This window comes from Engystomops pustulosus, chromosome 7, assembly GCF_040894005.1.
Source record: "Engystomops pustulosus chromosome 7, aEngPut4.maternal, whole genome shotgun sequence".
Lineage (NCBI taxonomy): Eukaryota > Metazoa > Chordata > Amphibia > Anura > Leptodactylidae > Engystomops > Engystomops pustulosus.
Window position 1 is genome coordinate 33,243,122 of NC_092417.1, and position 17,020 is coordinate 33,260,141.

Below are 17,020 nucleotides of genomic sequence, written 5' to 3' on the forward strand. Positions count from 1 at the left end.
AACAGTGATGGTGAACCTTTTAGAGATCGAGTGCCCAAAGTGAGACTCAAAAACCACTAGCTTTTCCCAAAGTGCCAACGCAGCAATTTAGGCAGTAACAAACTTATTGCTACCAGAATCTTTGAGCTCCAATCCGACACCTTTTCACTCTTTGGACAGGACCAAGCAGCACAGGATCGGTCACTTTACAATAGCGGGGCACTACTTGGACTACCTGAGACTGCAGGAAGATGCCATGTCTGGAAAACTCTGTGCCTGGGAGACAGCCTGTGTGCCCACAGAGATGCCCCCGAGTGCCATCTCCGGCACCAGTGCCATAGGTTCGCCACCACTGGGCTGGAGTATACCCCCAGACCTGGGGTTAAAGTAGCCTCTTTTCTCCTCCTACCATTGCATTAATTAAAGTGACCTAGTCCAGATTATGCCCTGGGTATACATTGGCCCAAGACAGACTATACTCTGGGGTATAAAGTTGTCTAGACCATTTTATACCCCCTAGTCTGGTGATGGTGAACCTTTTAGAGACATAATGGCCAAACTACAAGAGAAACACACTTATTTTTATTAAAGTGCCAACACTTCAGTTTATGCAGTAACTTATTGCTCCGTGCTCTGTCACAGCTTTCAAGTGTATCAGTATCCAGAAGACACCAACACAGTAGAAAGAAGGAGAAGAAGTTTGGATTATCATTGTAGCTTCCCTCCGGAGTCCACCGAATTGCTGCAGATTGAGAGTCATGTGATCTCTAACTGGTGAGTTTCATGGATAGATAGAGATCACATGACACTCCATCTGCGGCCATTTTATGGTCCGAAATGTCTGGCTAATCAGGTAAAAGACAGGAGGCTTCACTTTACATATCAAGAAAGCGAAGCAGAACTATAACTAGATGTATATTGGTAAATTACCTAATATCCTGCCCCCCACACTTATACACACATTACAAAAACCTGAGGTAAAGTGGTCAACCCCTTTAAAATGAGAAGCCTAACTGACTCCAAACACATAACCATCACTGTCAGGTATCTTGCACACAAACTATTGCACAGGAGCATACAGCCGTGTGCAGGAGAGAGGAGGGGTGAGTGTGGCTTACCCCTTACCCCTCCGTAGAGAATATATTTTTCCATGCACGGTCACAGGGTAGGGAGATAATGGGGCACATTTATTTATCTGATCCAGTCACGATCCTGCGGTGCGTTGTCCGGCAAGGATTCGGGTCTGTCGGGATTCACTAAGTCCGTGAGCCCGATATCCAGCAGGTGTTGCTGCTGCGTCGAGGTCCGCCGGAGTTCACCTGCTTCTTCCTGATGCATGAAAGGGCTTGATCTTGCGACACAATTCTTTATTAAAATTTTGTGGTGCGCCAAAACCCGGGGCAATTCAGTGCAAAACGGCGCAAATCGGAAATATTCTGGAAAACTCGGCCCACGGAATCGCTGGCGCAGGACCCTTAGTAAATGTGCCCCAATGTGTGCTGACAGCACAGTGACCGGACGCCATAGGTAACTATGGGGACCGATATCCGGCTGCAAACTCTGTGTGTGCAAGGGGCCTTAGGCTGTGTTCCCACATTGAGGTTTTATGATGCAGTTTTGTAAGCAGGTGTGGATCCTAATGGGTGAGAGTGTATAATGGAGATGCTGCTCCTCCTCTAATTTTTACTCCACTCCTGGTTTGGACATCAAAAAATGCTTTCATTTATCTGCCATATATATAAATATATTTCTTCAATTACATTTTATTAAATAAAGTAAAATGTGAAGATGAAGATGATCTGTTGCGTGAAAGCCGGAGCAATTGCGCCAAAATCTGATCGCAAGCACCATGCACGGCGGAATTCGGCACAAAACGGAAACATTCGGGTGCGGCCGTGGAGCCCTTAGTAAATAGGAAGCCATTATAGAGTTTATCCCCCGGGCTATACATTGGCCTGGGCCAGACTTTACCCAGGCTTCACGTTAGAAGCGTATATTCTGGCATTGGGGGTATAATGGCTTAGACTACTTTATACCCTGGGGTATATTCTGGCCTTGGGGGATAGACACTGGCCTAAGCTACTTTATACCTCAGTTTATACTCTGGCCTAGTCCAAACTATACCCGGGTATAATCTGGGATGGGGTTATTCTAGTCTGCTACACTGGCTCTTAACACTGTGTGGTTTATTTACTTACCCAATCGCAGAAAGTGCATTGTCTGACGATCATGCACTGTTCGGTAATTCACTAAGATTGTGCGCCCGATATCCTGTATGTGTTGCTTCCCCGCTCACGTCCGTCAGAGTTCACCTTCTTCTTCCTGGTGCATCTAAGTGCATGATCTTGCGACACAATTTAAAAGTTAAATCCTACTCAGTCCGAATCCATTGGATCGTCTGATGGCACGCCCCCCGATTTCTGTCGCATGAAAGGTGACACAATCCCCTATTAAATATCTGTCACAGCTGCGCAAAACCCAAAAACGTTGAAAAGTCTGACAAAAATTTGTAAAGTAAATAAGTAAATAAGACCATGTATGTATAAGGACACTTTTCATGGACCACCATCAGCTTTCAATGCCATATGCGATGGGGGGAATTTATTAATTTGCAGTACAAGGTCTGTTTTCTGGCACCTGACTTTAGTGGTGTTATGTAGTGTGATTTTTCATTGTGTAACAAGGATATTAAGTAATTGGTGCACCGCAAAAAGAAAAATTACTCTCCACATTCAAGAAGGAGTTTAGAAATTGATAGACACTCTTTTTGTTGGTAATATGTGACATAAATTGCGCCAAAAACAGTGTAAAACAAGAAGACAAAAAAAAGTTGTGAGTGTCGGAAAACGGAGCTTTTTGTGGCGCCAACAAATTTAATATATAAAGCTGACTATGTATGTATATATGTATATATGTGTGTGTTTGTATGTCTGCCTAAAGAAATCTGCACTGTTGCATTTATAATCATCAAACTTTGCACAGCTGCTCCTTGGGAACGTCATAGACTAGGTTTTGAGTCGAAATTTTTACCCAGCGCTTTCCAAAATGCCTTTGTCTGCTGTGACAGCTAGCAACCAATCACAGCTCAGCTTCTATTTTGCCACAGCTCATTAATATTTGCTCTGAGCTTTAATTTGTTACTATAGGCAACAAGTGTAAGGCTACATTCACACTAACATGTGCCCGCCGTACCGTAGCACGGCGGGCACACGTTGGCGAAAGGGAGATGAGGAGGGGGTGAGTGCTTCTTGCCCCCGCCCCTCTCCATAGAGAAACATGGGGCACAGTGCCGTATTCCGGGGAAAGACAGGACATGTTCTATCTTTTCACGGGGTATGGAACAGTATGGTGCCGTACCGCTCCCGTCCGCTGCTGTGCGCCCATTGTCGTCTCTGGGGGACGTATATCCGACTATACACGTTTGTTGTATATATTTCCCCCTAGCTTATGTGTGAAGTAAGATGGATAGGGATAGAGACAAAGAGACAGAGAGTGACAGACAGAGAGAGAGACAGATGAAGAGACAGAACATAGAGAGACAGACCGAAAGTAAGAGACAGAGACGGACTGCGCCGAAAATCTCCCTATGAAATATATGAGAGTACGGAGGAGTATGGATCAGATAAGAGTCCTTATCCTTCTGTCATATCTATTCTGAGGTAAAGTTGTTAAAAAAAACCAAACTGATGAAGCGCAGAAATTCCTCAAATAAGGAAAACCAATGCAAATCATATCATTTGCAGAGAATTGAGTCTTCGCAGACTCTTCTCCTGCACCAGTCGCTCTGAACCGCTGGGGCCTAATTCAATTCATAGACTCATCTGTCTGTTTACATTGCAGCCAATGATACATCTCTAAGATACACTTAGGCTTTGAAAATCAGAATATACACACACATACACACAACCCCCAAGAAGACTGTGAGATAGCTGCAGGTGGGGAGAGAGCCGCCTCGGGCCGTCTGTGCCCCCTCCGCCCCCACCTTGCATTCAGTCATCCTTATAAATAAAGCATGTGGCAGGGTACGGAGCCGGAGAGATGAGGACCACATTGCGTGCAAATCCGTCTGACTGCCCTCGCCTCTCATCACAGCGCCTAATCCGAGATGACATGTTACAGTAAAAGTACTTTAGGAAATCAATATTAAATTCACAGCCTCTGACATCCCGGGACATGAAATATAAAAGGGGAAATAAGGCATGAGGTAAACAGAGGAGCGGGAGTTGCTGGGGGCAGAATAAGGAGAGGGAGAGCGAAAGAGAGCAGTGGAGGGGAGGGTGCGCGGGGGAAATGCGTACAACGATAGGCATGTTTTTATACCAAGGTCCCGACATCGATGAAAACATTAGGAGGACGGCACGCAAAGTCTTACACACAACAAACAGCAAGAATAAATAAATCAATAGGGAGAGCGGGGAGGGTGTGTGTGCGAGAGAGTGTGTGTGAGTCTATTGTAACCTCATTCTCCGCAACTACTGACCGGAAAAGGTGAAACCGGATCACAGATTCCACTGTGGAATTTTTTTTTTTCCCTCGTAGAGCGGAGGAGAAATATTGACATTGTCTTGTGCGCACGTCAAAACCGCGATCTAGTTTTATTTATGTAGAGGAGCTTGTAGGTTGTCGTTCCTTTTCACAAGACGCTCCTTTTCGGATGGCGCTGTCATCACGAACGCTCTTTGCCTTGTTCTTCGGGATTCTGTTTGACTTAGAAAGAAAGGGCCGTAATTAATTTACATGGAAGGGGGAATTCGCACACCGGAATCAGATTGCACTGTACAGAGAGATTTGTACAATTGTAGAAATTTTTTGCAACAAATCTGCCGTGTGTGAATTCACTCTGATGTAATTTATTGGATGGCTGCGCAGACGGTGTCAGAGGTTTGGCATATACTTACAGACAGGTCAAACCTATAAACGCTTTGGATGTGTTGAGCATAGCGCACATTTTTATGTGATGTGAAGGCTTTCTAGGTGATAATGAAATGATACTACTCTTTATTATACATGGACCTCCACAGAAGTATTATACAGTGGACGTGGTGCATTGATATACAGAAGAGTAGCACTTCTTTGCTATTTGTGCATGTATGTGGAATTGATCCTCATTAACACATTTTTGATCATTTAGTAAGTAGGGATTTAATATATTTAATAATATAACATCTGTAACAATATTAATAAAATAACAGGGTAACATTTAGCAGATATAGACATATCTTTGATCAACAGATTTATAAATTCTTATTACAGGGATGATCCTTCCTCACATGATCTCTTTCTGGTATTGGGGTTCGGCAGCAGTGGAGTAACAACAGCCCCGGCTATGGGGCCCGCATGGCACAGGGCCGCGGGATGGACAGTGGAGACAAAATGAATAAATGCTGTTTTCTCAGGCCCATCCCTCCCTGCGGACTGGGGCGATGGGACTGCCCTTGTGCAGTAATACGGGCCCCTGTGCCGACCCTTCTTCCCTGTCCATCCACCTCATCTGCAGTCGCCCGACTCAGCCTCTCAATTTGCGGCCACCCAGCCCGTCCACTTCATTTGCTGCTGACCGCCCCGGCGGTTCCACCTGGCCCGTCCATCTCATTGCCGGCCGGGCACACCTGTTTTGTTTGTGGCTGCCCTGTTCCATCCTGCCCCATCCGCCCAGCCCACATGCCCCGTCCGTGCCCATCTCATCAGTGGCCGTCCACCCATCTCATCGCCCATCTCAGCACGCCGGATAATGTATCTACTTTATCTTCAGATAGGTGTGCATATACCGTATATATATATATATATACACTCACCGGCCACTTTATTAGGTGCACCTGTCCAACTGCTCGTTAACACTTAATTTCTAATCAGCCAATCACATGGCGGCAGCTCAGTGCATTTAGGCATGTAGACATGGTCAAGACAATCTCCTGCAGTACAAACCGAGCATCAGTATGGGGAAGAAAGGTGATTTGAGTGCCATTGAACGTGGCATGGTTGTTGGTGCCAGAAGGGCTGGTCTGAGTATTTCAGAAACTGCTGATCTACTGGGATTTTCACGCACAACCATCTCTAGGGTTTACAGAGAATGGTCCGAAAAAGAAAAAACATCCAGTGAGCGGCAGTTCTGTGGGCGGAAATGCCTTGTTGATGCCAGAGGTCAGAGGAGAATGGGCAGACTGGTTCGAGCTGATAGAAAGGCAACAGTGACTCAAATCGCCACCCGTTACAGCCAAGGTAGGCAGAAGAGCATCTCTGAACGCACAGTACGTCGAACTTTGAGGCAGATGGGCTACAGCAGCAGAAGACCAAACCGGGTGCCACTCCTTTCAGCTAAGAACAGGAAACTGAGGCTACAATTTGCACAAGCTCATCGAAATTGGACAGTAGAAGATTGGAAAAACGTTGCCTGGTCTGATGAGTCTCGATTTCTGCTGCGACATTCGGATGGTAGGGTCAGAATTTGGCGTCAACAACATGAAAGCATGGATCCATCCTGCCTTGTATCAACGGTTCAGGCTGGTGGTGGTGGTGTCATGGTGTGGGGAATATTTTCTTGGCACTCTTTGGGCCCCTTGGTACCAATGGAGCATTGGTACAACGCCACAGCCTACCTGAGTATTGTTGCGGACCATGTCCATCCCTTTATGACCACAATGTAGCCAACATCTGATGGCTACTTTCAGCAGGATAATGCGCCATGTCATAAAGCTGGAATCATCTCAGACTGGTTTCTTGAACATGACAATGAGGTCACTGGACTCAAATGGCCTCCACAGTCACCAGATCTCAATCCAATAGAGCATCTTTGGGATGTGGTGGAACGGGAGATTCGCATCATGGATGTGCAGCCGACAAATCTGCGGCAACTGTGTGATACCATCATGTCAATATGGACCAAAATCTCTGAGGAATGCTTCCAGCACCTTGTTGTATCTATGCCACGAAGAATTGAGGCAGTTCTGAAGGCAAAAGGGGGTCCAACCCGTTACTAGCATGGTGTACCTAATAAAGTGGCCGGTGAGTGTATATATATATATATATTCTCAGATGACACTGTGGGTGTTGACTGTATCCATAATGATGATCCAGACGAGTCTGACCACATTGAAAGGGAATCTGTCAGCATAAATTGAGTTAATAAACCATTACCAGTATGTTGTTAAGTAGCTAAACACCTTCTTGATTGTGTTTCTTTCATGACTCATCTAGAAAATCAATTTGAAATGAGATGTAAATTGGTTGTATAAAGTCAAGGAGGCGGAGATTTTAACACTGAAGTCAAGCTCTCTCTTCCTCAGAAAGCACCTTCACTGTAATTGATGGTCCTGCATCCAGAGACATTACTAACCAAATCTCCTGAAGTCCGATGCACAATGTCAATCACAGAGGAGGAAGCATCAGAGCTCCACATCCTGACTTCAGTGTTAAACTCTCCGCCTCCTTGACTTTATACAACCAAGTTACAACTCAATTTTCAGTTGATTTCTTGAGTGATGCCACCACACTGGACCACGAAAGAAACAAAAACTAGAAGATGTTAAGCTGCTTTACAATATTCTGGTTGTGGTTTACTAGGGCAATTGCTGATGACAGGTTCCCTTTAACAACATATTACGATGAGACACACACAATATAATTCTGCTACAGAGTCCAATAAGCAACCGCTATCAGCAATTGGGATGCAGGACACCAAGATCTAATCAGTCTTTACAAGATTGTAGCCAGTAAAAAGCTCTGACCCAGTTCCCAAGCCCACAGTCCCCGCTGCCCATTTCCCAAATTAACACCTATGGAGCATGGAGCCCCACAGGCTCATTTGCATACAGTCCTTCATCCTGGTGGCAGATGCCCTTTCAGTTGCTGTGACCCATTCAATTCCCCAAAATGCCACCAAAACAACCAATGCAGATGAATGACACCAATTCCAGTTGCAGAAATATCTACAACAAATCTTTCGCCTGTGAGAATCCCCTAAGAGTTAACTGGTTACGTGAATGGCAGAACGACGCATCTTTATAACATCATTCAGTCGGGATGTTTTAGTAAATGTACATCTGCAGTATTTTCCAGTAAGTTAGCTGGCAGGTCATGTGCAGCAAATGTAATGTATAGCAATTTCAGAGGAGCGAAAGGGACAAAACCAGTGAAACGTCTTGAATATATAATAACTTATCCTATCTCACGTTAGAATTATCAGACTCATAAAGACAACCCGTGTCCATATACACATTAGGAATATGGATGTCATGGTGGTCTCCAGCTTGACCCTTGACCATATGTTGTATTAGGACACATTGAAGTCATAGAGGAGGATCTCTGTGAATTCCTGTAGCCACTATGTAATTACACTTCATGGCATCTGTCAACAGCCTCCATTAAATGGAGACATTGGGGGTCTGGTCAGGTTTGGCTCCATGTATCAGTAGGCCCCTCAGCCTCAGTGGGCCCCTTTTTGCAGTGGTGGCATTAAAAATTCAGAAACTAAAACAGTTTCCTGTTCTGAAAAAAAAGTTTCCTAAAATATTCCCTAGTTTATCATGCTGAACAGCCCCCTCATGGTAATTTTATATAAAGCCCTCCTCACCTCCCTATTAATATACAGCCTTATTTGCCCCCCCCCCCACCCCCAGAAGCCCTCGGCCCCAGAATTTGCCTGCGTATGCCCAGTGCTGGTGTCGGCCCTGGGTCCAGTGAAGTAACTGTCCAAAAATAAACATTAATGTCAGAGGGGAGACACCTTGAACATAAGCGATAGCAAAATCATTGCTTACTACTGATTCTGGCTTTTCCTCTTGCTGAAATAGGGGTAGGCCTTTATAAGAAGACCTATCCAAGTAAGTAAAGTCACAAACAAAGGGAGAAAATAACAAGATCTGGAACAAGTCATATAATATGATATATAAAATAATTCCTCATGGAAGACCAATTGTAATGCCACAGCAGCTTAGCTGCCTAAAACAGGGCTGAGTCTATATTTATGAACTCTATGGGGCACATTTACTTACCCGTCCCATTGACGCCGCCGATCCGGAATGTCTGCCGAGAATTCGGAGCTGCCGTGATTCACTAAGATCGTGCGTCCAATTTCCTGCATGTGTCGCTTCCCCCACTGAGGTCCGCCGGAATTCACCTTCTTCTCCCCGGTGCATGTAAGTGCTGATCTTGCGACACAATTTGGTTTTTAAATTCCGCGGTTTGTCCGAATCAGTCGATTTGTATAGCATGCAAGCCGGCGCCGATGCGGCACAATCCGATCGTGTGCGTCAAAAACCCGGGGCATTTCAGAGCAAATCGGAAAAAATCAAGAAAACCGGACGGAAATGCGTCCGACGAACTCTTAGTAAATGTGCCCCTATGTCTCAGTCTCTGGAAGGCTGCAGGGAGCTAGCCAAAGGACAGTCTGCATTACCTCAGTTGAAGATAAATAAGATACATTAATATAAACAAGCCACATTAACTATTTAAGAACATGATAGAATACATACATAGATATATTGCACACAATGGCCCAGATTTATTAAAGCCTTTGCACCAGTTTTCTGTCTGGCCTTGCACATGACTTTTTATTGTAAACTGCTTGCACATGTATTTATAAAGTGTCACATTTGTGGAACACACGACACATTTGTGTCATGGTTGCACTATTAACAAAAATACAGCATCCCTCAGATATAATTCAAACCTGTCTCTATCAGACCTGGTATTTACAATTTTGGTTATCCTTGAATAATACCGTATATCTTCTGACTATGGTAGGGTTCCACTCATGAATAGCTTCTTCTGTATGCACACTGCAGTTCTCGCTGCCTCCTGCCCCTCCCCCTGCATTACAAGACCTGCTCAGACACAAGCACTTCCTGCCAGCAAGTAGCAGTATGCAGAGACTTACTCTACAAGCTGCAGACAGATAAGTTGAGAGTGTCATTGTACCACATTTACTAAGGTCCTTGCACCGGTTTTAAAGTTTTATGTCTGACTTTGCGCATTCATGTAATTATAAAGTATCTATTTTTGGCAAACACAACACAGGTGACACTTTGTGGCGCACAGTGCACTATACCCGAAGCGACAAAAAATTTCTGCACTAAAAAGGCCATTTCAGTGTCTTATAGTCATCTCATCTCTGATCTGTCTCATGTCTCTCTTTCTATGTGTCAGATACTAGTGAATGAAAGTGTAGATAAACCTGTAGCCTGATAATCTCAGCACATTGTCGGCACACAGTATCTCATAGCACAGAGGAATCATGAAGTGTCTGCTCGACAAGTTCCTGCCCCACATTCTGGAATCTTACACTGACCATCACTGAGTGATAGGAGGTAAAACAGCAATAAAACTGAGTAACATTGTAAAGTAAGGTGTTAAAAATGGTCTTTTTTGTGTTAACATCACTTGGAGATTAAAATTTGAGAACTTTCTTTTATGGGAAAACCACTTTAACCTGGAAAACCTGGAAAAACTGGGTTATGCTCCCTAGACAGTTGGATCTCTGAGTTACAGAGCCCAGTAGGGTGATCAGTCCTAATGGGTCCACTTCAGAGACCATCTTGAATTATAGTTTTGTAATGATCCAACACTGGGACATTCCATATCCAATGTCGCCTATTCCCCCCACTTTAGCATACAGGCCCCTGGATTCCCAATGGGTAGGCCCACTTTCACACTCGGGTCATCTCATTCACCTGACCACCAGCCGGGACTTGATATGGAAAATTCCAGTAGCACGAATAGGAAGAGAAAACAATGAACATCAGAAGCAAAACATAACATACAAAACATGGGTTTTGGGATGATGGTATAGTCCACACACATAGGACACCTGTAAGCTATATACCCTAACCCCTTCCATACTTTTCCATTCTTAGAACCCCACAGCTACTTAACTGATTGAAACCCACTAGTAATGTCACTGACTATATGTGTGTGTGTATATAAGTACACTTTGAAACAAGGATCCAGATTATTCCACCAGAAAAGAGGAAAAAATATCTATACACAATTTATAATTATTTCATATATAATATTTTAGAATAAGAAGTATTAAATATAAGAATCCCAAACCCATCTCTGTGCCAGTCCCGGTCCCTGGCAGGGCAGGTCTATCAACCCATTCTATACAATAGATAGAGCAGATACATTAACTGTAAAAAAAATCATAGAGGTGTCAGGATTGGGAAGAAATTCCATTAGAAGAACAGCATGAAGAGATATATAATCATGGAGGTTGAAAGCCATAGGATACAGGCCAAATGGAAAGCAATAGTTGGGTTGTTAGGGATGTAACAGGAGATAATGCGATGGAGAAGAATTTTGTGGATGAGATAGATAATTATATTGGCATTACTGGTTCCTAGGATACCTAAGAGGCATGGTATGTGTAGCTAATATATATATATATATATATATATATATATATATATATATATATATATATACTATACTAATTACACCTACTATATAGTTACTAGAACAAAAACAACAATAGAAAACACAATTTTAGTGGATTACAGATGAAACAACTTGCAGTAATTAATCATCTGTTTACAGTTCAACAACTTAATGAAGTTTTCCAGGAATTCTTGAAAAATTCTTTGGAGGCTGAAACAGAGGTGCCAAAAATTGAAGTAAAGTTTGCTCTATCTCTGTTTCTGGTTCCAACCATTCTTCGGGTCTTCGACACATTTGCCTGGACAGAAGTTGAGACCCACCCCAACCAATCAGTAACCTCCTCAAACCATGGGGCATCACTTCCTCTTACGACACAAGTGACTTCCCATTGTCCACTGTTTGGTCAAAGCGTGTCTGTGACCATGGACCTTGTGGCCTGGTAGAGGTGGCAAAGGCCGGTGGTTTATCTGCTAACTAACAAGTTACATTTTGAGGTGCATTGGACAGTCTTATGTGCCCCCCCCCCCCCCCCAGCAGCTCTGGGCCCCAGCACATATCCAGGTTTGCTCCGTTCTGTATCCTGCCCTGGCCGTGAGGACGCCATAATTAACAGAAAAGGAAACTTGCGTATAGATTATCCGTATTCAGGCATTGGATTTGCAAGTATTTCCAGCAAGTATTTATAATAACTGTTTCTTCTTATGTAGGGATCTATATGATACAAAGGTTTTGGAGAGGTTCTGACCCAGTTTTCCAGTATCACATTTTGGCCAATTTGGCTCTTGATGAAGCTGCTCAGAACCGTACAACCATACGCAGAACCGTACTTAAAATGTTCAGGCCAATTGTCGAACAAAAAAAAAAAACGTAACTGGATAATGAAGAAAAATTCTTATCAATTATTTTTTAAAGTTGTGAAAAAATATCCAAACTGAAAACTGTGAAAACAATATTTATAATGTACTAATACAATTTTTTATTGTGCTTCCCAGGAATTTATGAAGCTGCAGTGCAGAAGCCGCGACGTTTCGGAGCCGTCATAACGGTGATGAACGTGTGAAGAGTATGTCTAAAATAACGACACGAAATATAAAATAGCGAAACATATACACGTGTTGGGGGCTTCTTCCCACCAGACCACACAGATCACACAGCGGTATTCCACATCAACACTTATAGTTAAAGGGTGTGTTAAATGGCCGGAGGGTGTAGCGAGAGCATTCTAATCACCCCTTTAAAAAATTTGCTCAATTAACACATCTGCTTTTACGAAAATGAGCTATCAGAATGAGTTACAAATAACCGAATGGATGAATGCAGACAGGGTAAGAACTGCACGTGTCAAAGCAATAATTGGAATTAACGCCAGGGACCAATTGTCAGCGGTAGAATTAGTGCTGATTACACATATCCCAGAAGGAGAGGCAACAGCTTTGGGAGGTGAAGAAACTCCTAAAATTTATTAGGACATAGACATAATTTGCACTAAGCGTTGCGAACCTGCTGTGATAACAAGACTTATAGGAGGAAGATATTTAAAAACTGACATGACATACATATATTAACTATGAAGACGGTTTTATGTCAGTGTTTAATAGTTTACTGTTACATTCTTTACATCAAGGTCTAGCCAATAATGTATATCAATCAGGATATACCTGAAGGTCAGGGGAGTAACAAAGTGCGTCAGGGCCCATAGCAGATTTCTGAATGGGCCCCCATACTCACACATTTATGCACTGATATATCCATTTACACACACAGACCTTTCCCAGTAGCTGTATACTGTGGAAGATGTGCACTGTTATATACACATTAGAATGTACAATGTGCAGCATAATGGGGCTCATTTACTAAGGGCCCGAATCGTTATTTGTCGTCGTGTTTCCTAAAAATGACCGTTTTGCGCCGAATTTGGAGCATGTGATCGGATTGTGGCGCATCGGCGCCGGCATGCACGCGATGGAAATCGGGGGCCGTGGCTGTCGGAAAACCCTACGGATTCGGAAAAACCGCCGTATTTAAAAAAAAAAAATGTGTCGCTTGACACACACTTACCTGCACCCAGCAACGGATGGTGAACTCCAGTGAACTCCGGCGGACTTCTGCGCAGCAGCGACACCTGGTGGACATCGGGCGCACTACCTTAGTGAATTGCCGGGAGACCCGAATCCTCGACGGAGAAGGCGCCGCTGGATTGCGACAGGACCGGGTAAGTAAATCTGCCCCAATATGTATACAGTGGTGCACATCCTCCATTCTTTAGAGTGTCAGGTCAGATGACAGGGTCCCCTGACACTATGGGGCCCATGGCTGCTACCACTGCAGTTATGTCCCTGCTGAAGGTCAATACAAATGCATAAAAAGAATTAAAAACTCCCCTTCATAGTTTAAGGAGGAACAACTACAAGCCGAAACCCGCTCTCCGATGCTTAAACGACCCAAATTCTCTAAAGCCCCGCGTCAGTTTTTTTGTCCGACTTTTTTGTCTTTCATTTGCAAACTGCTAGCACAGGTAAGTGTCCGAGACACATTTTAGGCGCACCCGACACTATACCCGACACAAAATTCTGCACTGAAATGGGTGTTCCGGTGCACAGTCCGACCGTGCGACACATTTATCATCTAAAGTCCAACAGAATTCTGTCGCACGCCCCAAGGTGCACCAAAAAAAAAAATTGGTGCACTCTTTTGGAGCAGTGTAGGGTGCCCCAGATTCATGAAGAACGGATGCTAGAAATCCCTAAAAACAGGCAAACTGCACCTAGTTTTTAGTAAATAAGGGCCATTACGTAAGTATCGAATTAGTTTCTTCAACTTGTGCAAATAAAACCATGTTTTATTTATATATTCACAAATACCCATATAAAAGTGAATATGAAATAATAAAATCCATAGTAACATCAAACATCCTACCAGAATAAAGTCCACGGATCCACGGGCCTTAACACGTTTGTGTGCATTGTCTATTTTGGCTACTGATTGTGGTTCATTCCCATCTCTTCCTCTCACTCCCGGTGGTACTTATGCTGGATTCACATCACATTTTGTATAAGCTAAGCGTATACACCGGGAAAGCACCTGACGTATACATTTAGCATCAACATTGACAAATTCTGGTAGACAAAGCATAATTGTTGCCTCTTCCTGGCCAAAAAAGGCATATGTCGCTAGGCAGGAGGGTGGACCCAGTGATGTCATTGGGGGATCACCCCGTTCATCATCATTTCTACATAACAAATTGCACTTCATAGTGACAGTATTTAATATTCCATGCCGTGTACTGGGAAGCGGGAAAAAAAATCCAAATGCAGTGAAAATGGTGAAAAAACACATTTGTGACGTTTTCTTGTGGGCTTGGATTTTACAGCTTTTACTGTGCGTCACAAATGACATGTCTACTTTATTCTTTGGGTCAGTATGATTACGAAGATACCAAATTTGTATAGGTTTTATAATGTTTTCATACATTTACAAAAATCAAAACCTCCTGAACAAAAAAACTTTTTCATACTTCAGTGTACGGAGCTGTGGGTTGTGACTTTTGATGGCGTTTTCATTGCTATCATTTTTAGGACTGTACGACCTTTTGATCACTTTTTATAGATTTTTTTTTTATCTTTTTCAAAATGGCAAAGTGACTTTTTCGACTTTGGGCGCTATTTTCTGTTACGGGGTTAAACGCAGTGAAAAAACGTTATTATATTTTGATAGATCGAGCATTTTCGGGCGCGGCGATACCTAATGTGTTTATGATTTTTACTGTTTATTAATATTTATATCAGTTCTAGGGATAGGGGGTGATTTGAATTTTTCGTTTTTTTTATTATAATTTTTTAAAAAAAAACTTTTTTAAGTTTATATTTTTACTATTTTTCAGACTCCCCAGGGTACTTTAACCCTAGGTTGTCTGATCGATCCAATCATAAACTGCCATACTACAGTATGGCAGTATATGGGGATTTTCCTCCTCATTCATTACAATGTGCTTAATGAAAGGGTTAAAACAAGACAACCTCGGGTCTTCGAAAGACCTGAGGCTGTCATGGTGATGGATCGCCACTCCTCGATGACGTCACGGGGAGCGACGAAGATGGCGGTGCCCATGCGGTGCTAGCACCGATCACGGGTGTTACCGGTAAGTCTTTGCTGCATATTGCCGGGACCACAAAGCAACATCTAGCGCTAAAAACAATAAGTGCCCCCCAATTACTTAGCTCTTTACAGCACTTTTGCTCAATACTGATGGGGAAATGTTCTGATTGGATCGTATTCATTGAGCAGCACTGGGGCCCGGAAACCCTGATCTCTCAGAGGGTCAGTTCTGTGTGTAACCTGCGATCCTGGTATGGGGGCCACACTCCTGCATGTGAGAAGGAGGAATCTAACATTTTCTGTAGCTCTACACTACAGGAGGCACGACGCTTGGCAGTTACATACACAAAGACACACAGCACGGTGGTTTCAGTCTGTGACCGAAGGAACGCAACTTATTAGTCACAGTCTCTCTTAGGGCACACAACCTACACAGATTCTTATAAAGTTTGATTTTTTTTTTCTCAAGAAAGAGTAAAAACTATGGGGATCATTTATCACATTTTCCTTCTGTTTGGCTCTGATTTGCGCCCTTTTCTTGCACCCTATTTGTCTTTTATTCACGTTTTTTGTAACTGCCTTTATCTCTAGTTCTGTAGTTCACAGAACCACAGAGTCTTAAAGTAGAGATGAATATGATACACATGTTCTTGGTACTATGGAGTGCAGGATAGGGGTGCAACAACCCTGCCAATACATAGGCAAGGGAATAGTTGCGAACAGTGGCCTCTCCAGGTTAGGAGTTGTCTGAGGGAGTCATGAACCCTCTAGAAGGTTCTAGCACTGGGTCGTTAGGTAATCAGTAGCTGTAGATCCTGCCTGAACAGGCAACGGTTAACTGGATGTGAGTTATCGACCAATTGTGTTTCTGCAATGTACACTGGAGTGTGATTGGAGAGGTGGCCACCACCTGACCAGGAGAATAAAACCCCTGGGCAGGGAGGAGCATGAGGTCCTGACCTCATGGTCTCAGTCTGTTTCCAGCCTACAGAGAGAGTGAAGAGAGAGATAGTGTTAGTAAACCATCAGTACTGACACTCAGCTAATCCCAGGAGCTGCAGCTTCCACAGTTTCAGCTTCATCTCGGCCTGCATCTACTACTAGGCTGGTGCACTATTACTGGGGACCCTCTCCATGACCACTCCAGTGATCCTAATCTACTGTTGAGACCGTTTAGGCCCGTTGCCTGCTGTTGTTCAATTAAGAACCGTGAGTTATTTTGCACAACGTTTGTTATTTTGCACAACCGCCATCCACTCCAGTATTCTGGGCCCCGGCTGCCTCCAGGCCCCAAGAAAAGGCTAGGCCCCGATGGGGGATGTTGCAGGGGCATCAGAAGTGATGCTCTTCCTGCAGCCTATAAAATTCTTCTCAGGCAAAAAATGACTCTTCTCAACTCAAATTTCAATCCCCTAGTGATGTTTCCACGGTAAAGATAATTTTTAACCCCTTACTTTACAATTTTACCTAGTTTTATTGCTGTTTTAGCTCCTATCACACAGTGATGGTCAGTGTAAGATTGGAGAGTGTTTCATGATTCCTCTGTGCTGTGAGATGTTGTGTGCTGACAATG

General features: G+C 43.6%; 1 long non-coding RNA gene across 1 annotated transcript in view; it reads right to left on the reverse strand.

The window, feature by feature from the left end:
* Positions 1 to 4,569: 4,569 nt before the first annotated feature.
* Positions 4,570 to 17,020, reverse strand: part of LOC140069566 (uncharacterized) — an 85,880-nt gene continuing 73,429 nt past the window's right edge. The window contains exon 3 of the long non-coding RNA XR_011848804.1: positions 4,570 to 4,686. This is a non-coding gene — a long non-coding RNA (uncharacterized lncRNA). The remainder of the gene's footprint in view (positions 4,687 to 17,020) is intronic.